Below are 14,314 nucleotides of genomic sequence, written 5' to 3'. Positions count from 1 at the left end.
GGAAGATCCAATTAGAGCCCAAAAATATATCTTGAAAGTCAAAATAACAAGGTTAAGATATTGAAAGAGATCTTGAAAAATCTTTAGTAAGTTTTTTAAAACCTTTAAGGGTATGTGATACCTTATGTTTTATTCCCTTTTTCATTCACATCATTTCTTAATCTAATTACATTATAAAGCAAGTGCTAACATAGGCTCAGAGCTACTTTTGATAGTACTAATACTGGATGACTTTAGGTAAATTATTTCCCTTCTTGGGACCTCCACTTATTCACCATCATGAGAAAGGAATTGCATTCTACTAAAATATTTTCCCCAATAACTTGTGTCCTCTGAAAATAGTGGAAGCTTTGAGGCCAATAAGTAGATTAATTTGGGGGAAAGAGCAGAATGGGATTAATGGCAAGATTAATTAAAGGACCCTGAAACTTCACCATTTAAAAGAAAGAAAGAAAGAAAGAAAGAAAGAAAGAAAGAAAGAAAGAAAGAAAGAAATTAATTAATTAATTGTCTGGGAATAGAACGAGGTGTAGGGAAAAAATGTATCAGAGTTCCTGAGAGGAAAAGTTCATTTGAATAGTTTGAACAGTCACGTAGGATGGGGTGAGACCTCTAAGAAATATTTTCATAGAAGAGGATCCTCCAATGTGTCTCCCAGGGAAAGCCAGTTAACTAGAGGGTCTTGTTTTTCTGATTGGGGTCTGCCAGTTTGTCACCAAAGGTGAATTAATAGTTCAGGAAAATAAAGTCAAGGCTGAAAACTGCTAACAGCTATGTTTTCCACCTACATCTGTTTCCTACATATACTTCAGACTATTTTCTAGGTAAATATTGAAGAAATATTTACTGCATATTGATTTGAAGGGTTGCCAAAGTATTTAGTTCTCTGGAATGCATCCAGGTTGGTACAGCTCTAGGTGAGAAATTGTGCTTTTTAGATTACTGAGTATTGTGTTTCCACATTTTACCTAAATGAGGAGACAGAGGTGGGGCAAATTTTGATGTTCTTCCAATGTTTTTAAAGTAGTTTAGCATCGAATTCTAAGAAATGTGCACAAATTTGAGTTATCTGGTAAAACGCAACATCATTCCGCAAAGGAGGGAGCAGAGATAGAATGTGATCTTAGCAGTGTAGAGGAGGAAAGGATGTGACTAAGGGCATTGATGACCAAAGGCACCAACTGTGACCCTTGGAATGAATTTAACAACTCAGTGCAGTAGTAAAAAACCATGAAAGTGAGAAGTCTGAAAATATGATCACGTGTTCCTAGGACAGTGGTAGACATAGAAGTACAATGTCAATATTTATTTTTGCTAAAAGAACAACAGTTTAGGGGATAGCTGGACTCATCAGGGGCAGTTGTTACAAATATCACTTATTCTATTTTATGCTTTCTAGAAAGGAACACATACAAACTACTTTCGTTGTTCAGTGCAATGAAAAGAGTCATCAGAATGCATTTTTAAGGGACGCCTGGGTGGCTCAGTTGGTTAAGCAGCTGCCTTCGGCTCAGGTCATGATCCCAGCATCCTGGGATCGAGTCCCACATCGGGCTCCTTGTTTCGCAGGGAGCCTGCTTCTCCCTCTGACTCTGCCTTCCACTCTGTCTGCTTGTGCTCGCTCTCGCTCTCTCTTTGACAAATAAATAAATAAAATCTTAAAAAAAAAAAAAGAATGCATTTTTAAAAAGATCTTATTTATTTATTTATTTGACAGACAGAGATCACAAGTAGGCAGAGAGGCAGGCAGAGAGAGAGAGAGGAGGAAACAGGTGTCCTGCTGAGCAGAGACCCCGAAACAGGGCTCGATCCCAGGACCTTGGGATCATGACCCGAGCCAAAGACAGATGTTCAACCGACTGAGCCACCAGGCACCCCTGAAATATATATATATATATATATATTTTTAAGATTTTATTTATTTATTTTACAGAGAGAGATCATAAGTAGACAGAGAGGCAGGCAGAGAGAGAGAGAGAGGGAAGCAGGCTCCCCGCTGAACAGAGAGCCTGATGTGGGACTCGATCCCAGGACCCTGGGATCATGACCTGAGCCGAAGGCAGCGGCTTAACCCACTGAGCCACCCAGGCGCCCCTTAGATAATATCTGTATTCTTATTGTTTCACAAGAGAACTTTCTTTTCCTGTGTTTTCAGAATGTTGTCTCTCAATTATTAAAATATTTCAGTCAGTCCCTCAGAACAGAATAAATTGATAAGGAACATTCTAGACTATTAGCAGACCTAACCTGGTTTTTTATTTTTTTTTCCCCTACATAAACTACTTCTACTTATTTTATTTTAAAGATTTATTTATTTATTTGAGAGAGAGAGAGAGAGCGTGTGCCTGCATGAGGGAGAGGGGCAAAGAGAGAGGGAGGGAGAGAATCTCCAGCAGACTCCCTGCTGAGTGAGGTACCTGACCTGGGACTCCATTCCAGAACCCAGAGATCATGACCTGAGCCAACATCAAGAGTCAGATGTTTAACTGGCTGAGCCACCCAGGCACCCCTACTTTTACTTATTTTAAGTCTAGTTTTTCTTTTTGTGGAATGGAGATATAACCTTCCTAATTCATTGCAATCATATAAAAAATTGAAATAAGAAAGTATCAAGTCATCTATATATTTACTTGGAAAAAATATTGTCTTTAAGATCAAAGACTGGATCTGTCAATTCCTTATTCAGTGATTTGTATTAAGTAAAAAATAAATATATCCTTGATGAAGATGATGATGACAATAATCATGGTGATTATTAAAATCAGAGTGAATCAATGTATGGATAATTATTTTCTAAACTATAAGGCTCTACAAAAATGAAAGGTGCAATGTTGAAATGGACCTGAGTTGTCATCAGCAATCATAGATTATTACTGATGTTAATATTACTCACATGTATATGCAATGATTGGTCTTTTATCACCTTAATTTGCAAGTATCCCAAGATAAATGTGTGCCACCCTGAGTTCTTTAGAACAAAAGTTAAGTGGAGAGTCATCAGCAATATAGCAACCTCAGTATTATTAAAGTTGTTTAAACAATCAAATACAGACTTAAAAGCAACTAAATCTGCTATATTTGCAAGCTCAAAATGTTGCCTTTAAAATCTGCATATATAATGTTGGTTTTATTTTCAAAGGTCAAAAGAGGGACAGATTTTTACCCCTGAACATTATTATTAACAGTTTGGGGAGTAAAATAACTAGAATATGCCACATACATAAGTCAGAGTCATTTGAATGTGTAATATGCATTTTAGCATCATTAGCATATTCACACTCTCTGATGTTTGCCAAGTATTCATAAATTGGGCTCTCAAAAATTACCCAAGCATGTTCTACAGGAAAGTAATGCAAAAGGTGGTGAGGAAACCAAAAGGTCAAAATAAAGGATTTCTACCAAATGGAGCCAGCATGTCTCAAAGCACTAGATTTGTAACAGGATAATCTGAGTTGAATACTTGAAAATGAATGCAGATGGAAGGACTGTGAATGTTGCCAGGGGCAGGAGATTTCCGAGTGTAATGCTCTCACATTACTGTTATTGATACTTAAAAAGTGAAAGTGCTTCAGAGCAGCTCCACATATACTCCACACATTACCATGTGTGATTCCTAGATCCCGCAAAGAATGCTTATTGCTGAAACAGGGTACCGTACAAACACATACCGTAATAAATAGACATTGATACCTACGTGAATGGAAGCTAATGAACCTCTCCAGAATTCTAGCAACTGCAGGAATCCGAGCCACTAGGATACTTCCTTTATGAACAATTGTTTGACAAGTCAACAGAGATCTCATGGTTTGGTAATGGTTGCCATTAAGACAAAAGACTGTTAAGTCTGGGGTCTTAGTCAACAACTTTAATATGTATAAAATTTGTCTGTACTTTTAAGTATAAGGTCACCATCTATTCTGACAGACAGTAATAGTGAAGCCTGCTGATCACTGGACAGATTAACCAATGATTAGAACTGATGCTAAACAGATAAAATATATTAATGAGGGGCACTTGGCTGGCTCACTTGGTAGAGCATATGATTCTGGATCTCAAGATTCTAAGTGCGAGCCCCACGTTGGGTGTAGAAATTACTTAAAAATAAAATCTTTAAAAAATATGTATTGTTAATGAATTTTCTAACACTTCAGAGCACATTTGGGCCTCCTGCCTCATTGATATGGTTGTTGTGAAGTGAACAGGTAATGCTTTTTGTTGTCCCCATTTTCAAGACTGGTAGATTTTTACATCAGTTTTTATGTCAGTAACAGACTCTAGTGAAAATAACTATCATCAACAAATAAATAAGCCACTGATTTGATCATAGAAGTCAAAACAATCACAGTCACAATCACAGGCAAACATTATATATATGTGTGTGTGTGTGTGTATATATATGGGTGGGTGTGTGTGTTTGTGTGTATATATATATATATATATATGTATATATATATATATATATATCTGTATATATAATCATGTAGATTCGTTCAGACTTCTCAGAGGCCAAGAGAGACCAGAACATTTTCATTTTCTAACATCCCTGGCATATTAAAAATTAGGAAAGGCCAATACCAAGATAACAAAAATTATAAGATGTTTCATATGTTTACATATATCACACCAATGTCTGATGAAAGTCTTTTTTCAATTCTTGTCACTATTTCTGCAACTAAATATTACATCTTATTTGAGGATGACATCAAAACTAATTTTGAGGGGTGCCTGGGTGGCTCAGTGGGTAAAAGATCTCTGCCTTCGGCTCGGGTCATGATCCCAGGGTCCTGGGATGGAGCCTGGCATCGGGCTCTCTGCTCAGCAGGGAGCCTGCTTCCTCCTTTCTCTCTGCCTACTTGTGATTTCTGTCTGTCAAAATAAATAAGCAAAATATTTAAAAAAGAAAAAAAAACACTAATTTGAGCTGCTACCTGATTGTGATTGCCAGACTTCCCTTATGATATGGGATTTGATTTTCAGATATGAATATAGAAGGAAGAATAACAGACAAATACTTTATGTAAATATCATTATATAGAGAATAATAATAAACAAATAGAAAATACTGTTTGATAGTAAAAAAAAAAAAAAAAATAAAAAAAGAAAAAAGCCAAGGCAGAGGAAGAAGAATAAATATTTAAAGTATTGAAAGCATAATACTTGAAAGTGACTTCCCATTTCTAATGATTCTCTAACAGTGTATCATGTATTGTAGTCATTGGAATACATGTCCTGCAATATGAAGACAAAGACAGTGTATTAAGCACATAAAACAAGTGCCAGAGTTACAAAGGCAAAACAGACATCACCCCATTGCATGTCTTTGCACTACCTGATAGTTGTGAGTGCTCAAACAAATATTGTTATATGAATGAATGAATAAGTCGATGAATGTGGGCCTTATTGCAATATTAGGTAACAAGGTAATTTGGTTATTGTTATTTTGTAGCTCACCAGACCTTTTCCTTTTCCTGAAGAAATTAGAGAATCTCCAGCACAGGCTGAGTCTCTAGTGCTTTTTATCTTAATAGGCCTGGTTTCTGCTGAGGAAGCAGTTCTCCATGTGTTGGTCTAAGAGGGGTTTCCAGTAGTAGTCTGAGGCTGCAGCTTTCTTGAGATATGTAATCAATCTTGCATTGAATGCATGAACTCTTGCTAAGGGTGTGTACTGCAGGAACCCTCTGCTTGAATCCAATGCTTTGTGAAGACTATTCAACTTTCAAGACACAGTGAGCCAAGACCACGTCTTTGCAGTATTTCACAGTCTTCAGATATGACCCAGTTAATTTTCAGGGGTGGGCCTAATGGTCCCTGAAGATATATTTCCCTAATGCTTGATGTGTTTAAGATGACTAACAGCAGATGCATAAAACCCCCGGGAATTCAGTCAAGATGGAAGTCTGTTTCCTCTGGTGTTCCTTTGCCACCGTTCTCTGGGGGAAGAGCTCTGACAGACAATATGTACATATCTCATATTCAAATAACAAATATCAAACAATATCACATTATTTGATTGAATTAGGCTCTTTATTTCCTTTCTTTATGTCAGGTATATACTAATACTTATAGTCCTTCATACCTTAGAACCAAGCCATTCAGATACCCAACATACTCTCTCTATATATATTTGTAGTAACAGAATACTGACAGAAATTAAGCCTGTTCTATCATATTTTCTCCATGAAAAATCCTTATATTTTGAGGGAAGTGTAGTTAGTTAAACCGTAGTCTCTGTTCCAAAGAGAGACAAATGTTTGTTAGAAACTTCCGCACATCCTGAGAAGCAGTCTTTCAGCAGTCCTTCTAAGACTGATTTCAGTGGGCTGGGAGGTTTCTCTTAGAACAACAGGTAATGAAATTAGTCACATAGGGCCCAGTAAAATATGCTTATTTAGCACAAAATGGTAAGAAAAGGGGTGGCAGTGGTTCACCGTGACTACAGGGAATGATTTTGGTAAGAATAGAAATCAAAAGACTTTTTTTTTTTAAGATTTTATTTATTTATTTGACAGACAGAGATCACAAGCAGGCAGAGGCAGGCAGAGAGAAAGAGAGAGAGGGGGAAGCAGGCTCCACGCTGAGCAGAGAGCCCGACGCGCGGTTTGATCCCAGGACCCTGAGATCATGACCTGAGCTGAAGGCAGAGGCTTTAATCCACTGAGCCACCCAGGCACCCCATCATAAAACTTTTTATTTGAAAGTATTTAAGAAGCAATTATAGACAATGAAGAGTAAAACAACAACAACAACAACAACAGCAAAATAAATGATAAAGTGGTAAGTACTTGAAAGCTGATGAATAACAAATAAAGCTTATTCACATAATAATAGGTTGCAGCAAAGTTGCTGGAGAAGTCTGTCAGTATTAAGGAGAAGGACAAATATATTTATGCTTAACCATTTGAAGAATAAATCCATGTGTGTATTTTTATCACTCCTCCAAAAGAATAAAATGGTGCACTTAGTAAGCAAGTTAGGGTTTTATGGTCCTAATCAGGGTCAAATTTTTAACAATAAGTCAAATGCTAACATACACAAAGGGGCCTTGCACAGCAATAACATTAGTTAAAAATGTGAAAATTTCCTGAGCTGGTACAATTTCCCAACAAACACATTATGCTTAAATTGTATTCAGAACTTAAATTACCAAGACTAAACAGAAAACGCTTCTAGCTAAGGCTGCTTCATGGTATCTTGGGTTGTAAATTTCTCAGAAAGAAGTTTTCTAATATGCTAGTTTTAGATTTTCTCTCTCTCTCCCTCTCTTTTTTTGGCAGTAGAGAATGTACCGTTTTCCATTGACCTAAAAAAAGAACAACACTATTCTTCAATAATTACTTTAAAACCATCTGAGAAAATGTGCTGCTCTTCACTTGTAGATCTAGAATAACTTTAATATAAGAGGTTTTAAGACATTCAATTAAAAACTCCAGAGATTATATTTTTTCAGAACTCAGTGCCATAATGTATAACCAGATGTTATGTGTTGTTACTTTCCTAGCACTTTAACTATAAGTACATCTTTTATACAAAGAATTCAGGTTGTATTTGTGTGCAGTTTGGTTCACTTCCCATAATTTTTTCTAAGATAAGATGACAAGTGAAGTCTGGGGTTTCAAGTATCTTCTTTAACCACAATCTAGTTGGGGTTTTTTGTTTGTTTGCTTTGTTTTGTTGTTGTTTTAATCTCAAAAGCAATCTTATTGAAGGATAAGTAGCAAATTACTCGGGCATAATTTCTTTCTTTTTTTTTTAAGTTTTTTTTTTTTTTAAGATTTTATTTATTTATTTGACAGACAGAGATCATAAGTAGACAGAGAGGCAAGCAGAGAGAGAGAGAGAGAGGAAGAGAAGCAGGCCTCCTGCTGAGCAGAAAGCCCTATGTAGGACTGGATCCCAGGACTCGATCCCAGCACCCTGGGATCATGATCTGAGCTGAAAGCAGAGACTTTAACGCACTGAGTTACCCAGGCCCCCCTCGGGAATTATTTCTACTTACATATTAAACTGTTTCCTAACTTAGATATAACTGCTATTATATATTGGTGTTCATAATCCTAACCATGAAATAAACTACATAGAAGCTTGCTCTGTTTTACTCAATGTATAACAACCACACAGTAATTCTGTAAATAAACTGGGCACATAATAAATGTTACAAGCTTAAAGAGACTTGAGAGACACTGTGGTTTTCAAATTGTACCTTTTTGAACCTCAGCAGAAGAGAGCAGATTGAAGGAGAAGGCCAGCAGTTGTGATTTTAAGACAACCCCCCTCAAAGACATTATCACACATAAAATTGCACCCATTTGAATAAAGTATTTGAAATAATGTTATAACTTTATTGTTGAAATTGAGTGGCTACAAGAAATTCATTTAATTTATTGCCCATGATTCCTCAGCAACCAGTTCATATTCAGGAATTCTTTCAAAGTGAAAATAGTCTAATCCACACAGTGTTTTCATAAGTGATGAAATTTTTGTGGATAGTTAAAAAAATATGTCCACAAATAGCCAATCAAATATTTATCAGTTTATCTTTTGAAGGTTTTTGGTTTTTGTTTTGGAGACTATACATGTTTTTTGATTCTCAAATCTTCTAAAGTTGCTAAAGGTTTATAGATCCTAGGCCTTTGATGCCTAACAGGTAAAATGGTTCTTCTCTCATTTCCACTTTAACAAGAACAGACCAAATTTGAACACTCCTACACGTTAGATATTCAGTAAAAAGCAATGTTTAGAGTTAGCAAACTGATACAGAACTTTTTTAGCCTATCAGATGTGGAAACGGAATATGTAAGGCCCCATTTTAAAATGAGGATTCAGGACATCAGAAAATGGGACATTTATGAAAGAAATGAGCTTATTTTTAGGGAAAATTATAAAGTCATCACCTGAACATTTCATTTATTCACAGTCAATGCAGTAAACTGTCTTTGCTTCCGAATGTGTAAATTATCTTTGGGATTTGAATGCTGGCTAGCTAAATTACTTGGGCTATTTAAAAAAAAATTCAATTCAGATTTATTCTACTATACTATATTCTTTCTCATGAGGTTTCAGGTCCCCAAGTCTCCTGACACCTATAATCTGAGAAGGTGTAAGTGCTCTAAGATGAAGATGAGGCACATTTTTTCTATTAGAATATAAATGCAAATGCTGTATTTTATAGATAATAAGTTACTGTTCATAAAATGACCCTGTAAGATGCAAATGATTTCCAAATAAACTCTTCCTTCCTCCTCATCTTAAGAACTTTGTTTAAGGGGTGCCTGGGTGGCTCAGTTGTTAAGCTTTTGCCTTTGGCTCAGGTCCCAGAGTCCTGGGATGGAGCCCCATGTCGGGCTCCCTGCTTAGCAGGAAGCCTGCTTCTCCCTCTCCCTCTCCCACTCCCCCTGCTTGTGTTCCCTCTCTCGCTGTCTCTTTCTGTCAAATAAATATAATCTTTAAGAAAAAAAAAAAAGTATAGTAAGGAAGAAAACATCAAGAAGATGTTTCTGAGTCCATTAGAGATCTGTGTTGTAGGAAACTGAATTCCTGAAGTCCCAAGTCCCTCCAAAAAGAGATTGGAAATAATGAACTATTTCACCTTTAGCAGAGCAAGGACCAGGGGCTACCATTGTGGTGGGTGGGAAAAAAAAACAGCTAAAATTTAGGTGAATTCTTAAAGGAAAAGTGCGGGTTTAACCCAAGAGTTCCAATTAATTTTGGCCCCTATCCTAATGGGAGTCTGCTCTTTGAAAGCTCTTTTCCTCAGGCCTCGCTTGAGTGCTCATAGAAAAGATTGTGGACAAACAAAGACCAGACAGGGAACTTTTTAATGGCTCACAGGAAGAAAACCTGCCTCACACCCCCAGACTCCTTCCTCCCCCAGATAAAAAGCCTTCTCACAGACTCTTTTTTTTTTTTTTTAAGGTTTTATTTATTTATTTGACAGAGATCACAAGCAGACAGGCAGGCAGAGAGAGAGGGAAGCAGGCTCCCTGCCAAGCAGAGAGCCCCATGCGGGACTCGATCCCAGGACTCTGAGATCATGACCTGAGCCGAAAGCAGCGGCTTAACCCACTGAGCCACCCAGGCGCCCTCTCACAGACTATTATATTGATAGAAAGCAAAGGTATGAAACTGCTGGGGGATGGTAAGAAACACTTCTCTGCACCAGGCAACCACAAATACAAAGCTCAGTTTGGCTACCACAGGGACATTGGTCGGGAAGGAACACTGAGAAAGCCCCAACCTGAGCCCTTGGGCTCCCACAGTCTGCCTTTTAAATGACTATTTGTGTTGATGAGATTTCATGTCCTTTAATCCACAGCAGAAGTTTTATCTTAAAAAAAAAAAATCAAGAAAATTTAGAGTGCTAATATAGTCTGAGTTTCACAAATCTTCCTGAAACTGCTGTTTTTCCCAAGTTCAAAACTTTTTTCTGTTTATGCAAGACATTTTGAACAAGTTTTAATAAGGCATTTAAACATCTCTTCTCTTTTTCTGAAATACATGTCTCTTTAATAATTGGAAAGAAAGCATTACTTTTTCTTCAACCACAATTTCAACTTCAGAACTACATAATGAAGTTAAACAAGTATATTCCTTGAAGATTTCTTAGGTAGATGACTTCTTAAAATCTAAATCTCAATTAAAATTCCTTTGCATTCTTTGATTGGAAAAGCTTTAGGGGCTTCCAATTCAAAGTCTTGCCTTACAACTAAGATGATTGCAAATATATTTGTGGGTTACATTGAAAAACCTACAGAGAATATTTTTCCTTTAATAAGAAATATGCAGTGATCTTCTTTAGAAGCATTTAGAAATCTTAACCATGAAATGCTTCAATAAATGGCTGATAGACTTTTTTTTCTTTTTTTACAAAAAAATGAACAAGATATATATTTCACGAGAGATAACATTGGGTGGTTTATATTATTACCAAATTCTAGTTTGTCTAAATAATTTTCCTAAAATAATCTTTAGTTTTGAATATATTGAAGAGGCAGCAGCAGCATGGTAAAATGGGGAGTGCTTGATTGAAGGCCACCTGTTCTGGCTTCCTCTCCTGTGTCTGTCTCTAACCAGCTGGGTGACCTTGTTTGTCTCAGCTTTTCCTCTGTGCAGTAAAGCGTTGGGGTTACATTATCTCTCTGGTTTCTCTCACATCTGATTTTTTTTTTTTATGTGTTCCATAATTCTTCTATTTTTGTCTATTCAGTTGCCCTACATTTAACCCCTCTAGTGCTGTTTTTAAGGAAATTGTCCAGTTCTACAAGCAGAAGCTCTCAAATGTACATTTGCATGATAATTGTCTGGAGATATTTATTTTTAAAAGACTCTTGGCTCCATTCCCATAAATAAAATTTAATAGATATGAGATAGGGCCCAAGTATATTTAAAATATAACAGTTAAACTCTTATCCCAGGTGATTCTGATCCAGCGGTCACAGAGTCAAGAAATCTGTGACCATAAGACTGAGAGACATTTTTGTTTGTTTTTATTAAATGTTAACTATTATCTAACCAAGAGAAAACTAGAGCCAGTATTATGTCAATAATACATGGAAAGAATGGCTTGATTTGGGATATAACTGATTACTGAACCAGACTTTTAATTTCATCAAACTATTGATTGAAATTATGGAGATAGAGAGGAGTCGAGGATAAAGATCATGTTTTGGGCGCCTGGGTGGCTCAGTGGGTTAAGCCTCTGCCTTCGGCTCAGGTCATGATCTCAGGGTCCTGGGATTGAGTCCTGCATCGGGCTCTCTGCTTGGCAGGGAGCCTGCTTCCTCCTCTCTCTCTCTCTCTCTGCCTGCCTCTCTGCCTGCTTGGTTTCTCTCTGTCAAATAAATAAATAAAATCTTTAAAAAAAAAAAAAAAGATCATGTTTTGGTCTTGGCCAACATTGTGAACGGTAAAGCCCATCATTCTGAGGGCAACAGGGAATATTAATAAATGATGGGTGAGATAGGAGAATAATAAAATAATTTGGTAAGTTTTGGACATTATCACCTATGGAACATCCACATGGATTTCTTCAGGAGGCAAATGGACTTTGAGGTTCAGTTCTCAAGAGAAATATTTAGATTAAAAACAGAGATTTGATATTTATCTAAATATAGATGGTAATTGAAGTCCTGAGAAGGGTAAAGTGTCCATGAATGAATGAATGAATAAGTTATGAGTTCTTTGTAAGAGACTTAAAAAAACACCTATACAATTAAGTTTGCAGATACCCATATTTAATGTGTAAGAAAATCATTGGGTGCTCTCATATCTTCTAAGGGCCTGACAATAAGAGAATCATACTTTGTTGAACTGGGCTGGATGCAGCAGTCTGATTTTTAACAAGAACCTGCATGCAGTTCTCATTGGGTGCTCTCATATCTTCTAAGGGCCTGACAATAAGAGAATCATACTTTGTTGAACTGGGCTGGATGCAGCAGTCTGATTTTTAACAAGAACCTGCATGCAGTTCTCATATAGTAGAGACTGAATTATAGGCTCAGGAAGAGGTATTTTTTATTTTTCAGGCAGATAAATGAATACATATATTTGGATATAAATATATGTTTATTCTTGGGGCGCCTGGGTGGCTGAGTGGTTTAAAGCCTCTGCTTTCAGCTCAGGTCATGGTCCCAGGGTCCTGGGATCGAGCCCCGCAACGGGCTCTCTGCTCAGCGGGGAGCTTGCTTCCCTCTCTCTCTGCCTGCCTCTCTGCCTACTTGTGATCTCTGTCTCTCGAATAAATAAAATCTTTTTAAAAAAATAAATAAATATATGTTTATTCTATAGAACTGTCATTTGATCCAAACAACTACTGTTACAAAGGCATACACTTTAGGCATATGCTAAAGTGAAATACTGACCACCTATGTTTATAAACCATAATCACTTTCTCCAACCACTCAGTTCTTAGACTGATAAATGAGAGTGTTCTGTTTGTGCCATTTGTGTGTATATCATTGCTTCTCATTGCTTTATTGGGTGCTTAACACATAATAAGTGTTTAATAAATATTAATTGAACTGAATTATAAGAATAAAGTTCTTGGCAGATGTTGCCTTCTTCCTTTTTTTTTTTATAAATATCGGTAATTGCAAAGTAAAGAGCATCACTGAATTGTAAAACCTAGTACTATAAATATGTCACTTTCTCTCAATCTTTTATTTACTAGATGTGTGAACAATGTTAAAGTTTCTTATCAGTAAAAGAGGATAATAATAGGAACTATTGAAACATCCACTTTTGGTAAGGGCAAACTAGTTTTTTCAGACAGTCTTTACCATGGATAACAAATTGAATAAAGTCTTTAAAAAAAAATCTGCTTGCAGACATCAGAGAACTAACAGGGCAGTGAAGATCTTTAAGAAGAAGGAAAGTCAAGTTGGTAAGCATGGATTTGAGGTTGCTGTTTCTTGAAGGTTATTTCTTATCTGGAAGAGGTTCTAAAAGACAGGGAAAATTATCAGCACTTTTAAGGGCCTAATAGGAAAAAGAACTTAGTCTCCCAAAAAAGTCCTCTTGGTAGAACTTTCGTGCTATGGGCTTAGGATCATGTAGGGGTATCCTCTAGAAATAGAAATGAGCTGGAATATCTACAATAAGATTACATTACGCTGAGTTTGCTATTGACTGTAGCCACCCACTAGAATCAAGCATAAATAACCCTATGGAGAAGACCATGTCATCCTTGTCCTCAAATTATTTCTGAAACTTTTCATATAAAATTCCTCATAACAAATAAAAAATAACCAGGCACATGATGAGAAAAGACCACATGGCTAGAAAACAAGAGAGCAGGCCATAGTAATAGAAACTGATTCATAAGAGTTCTGGATAATGGAGTTATTAGAACCATATGTTAAAATAAAGTTATTACATTCAAGAAAGAAAAGATTGACAACTTTGTTAGAGTAGCAAGCGAATTGAAAATACAATTGGAGTTACAAAACTCATTGGATGAGTATGGAAGCAGATTAGATACAGTTGTAGAGGAAAATAGTGAACTAAAATGTAGATTAGAAAGAAATATCCAGACTGAATATAAAGACACACACACACACACACACACACACACACAAACACACATACACATAGAGAGAGAGAGAGCGTGAGAGCACACAGAAGAGTCTAACAAGTATAGGAAATAGAGTAAGAGGGTCTAACATATGGGTAATTGGAATTCAAAAGGAACCTGTATGATAAAGTATCATGCAGAAGCAATATTTGAAGATGTTATGTAAAAAGAGTTTTACGAAACTTAGAAATATATTAAGTCTCAGATTTCAGAGGCTCTGCCAATGATCTGGTGGAAAACAAATAA

The sequence above is a fragment of the Mustela nivalis genome, assembly GCF_964662115.1.
Source record: "Mustela nivalis genome assembly, chromosome: 1".
Lineage (NCBI taxonomy): Eukaryota > Metazoa > Chordata > Mammalia > Carnivora > Mustelidae > Mustela > Mustela nivalis.
Note: the sequence above shows the minus strand (reverse complement) of the source record.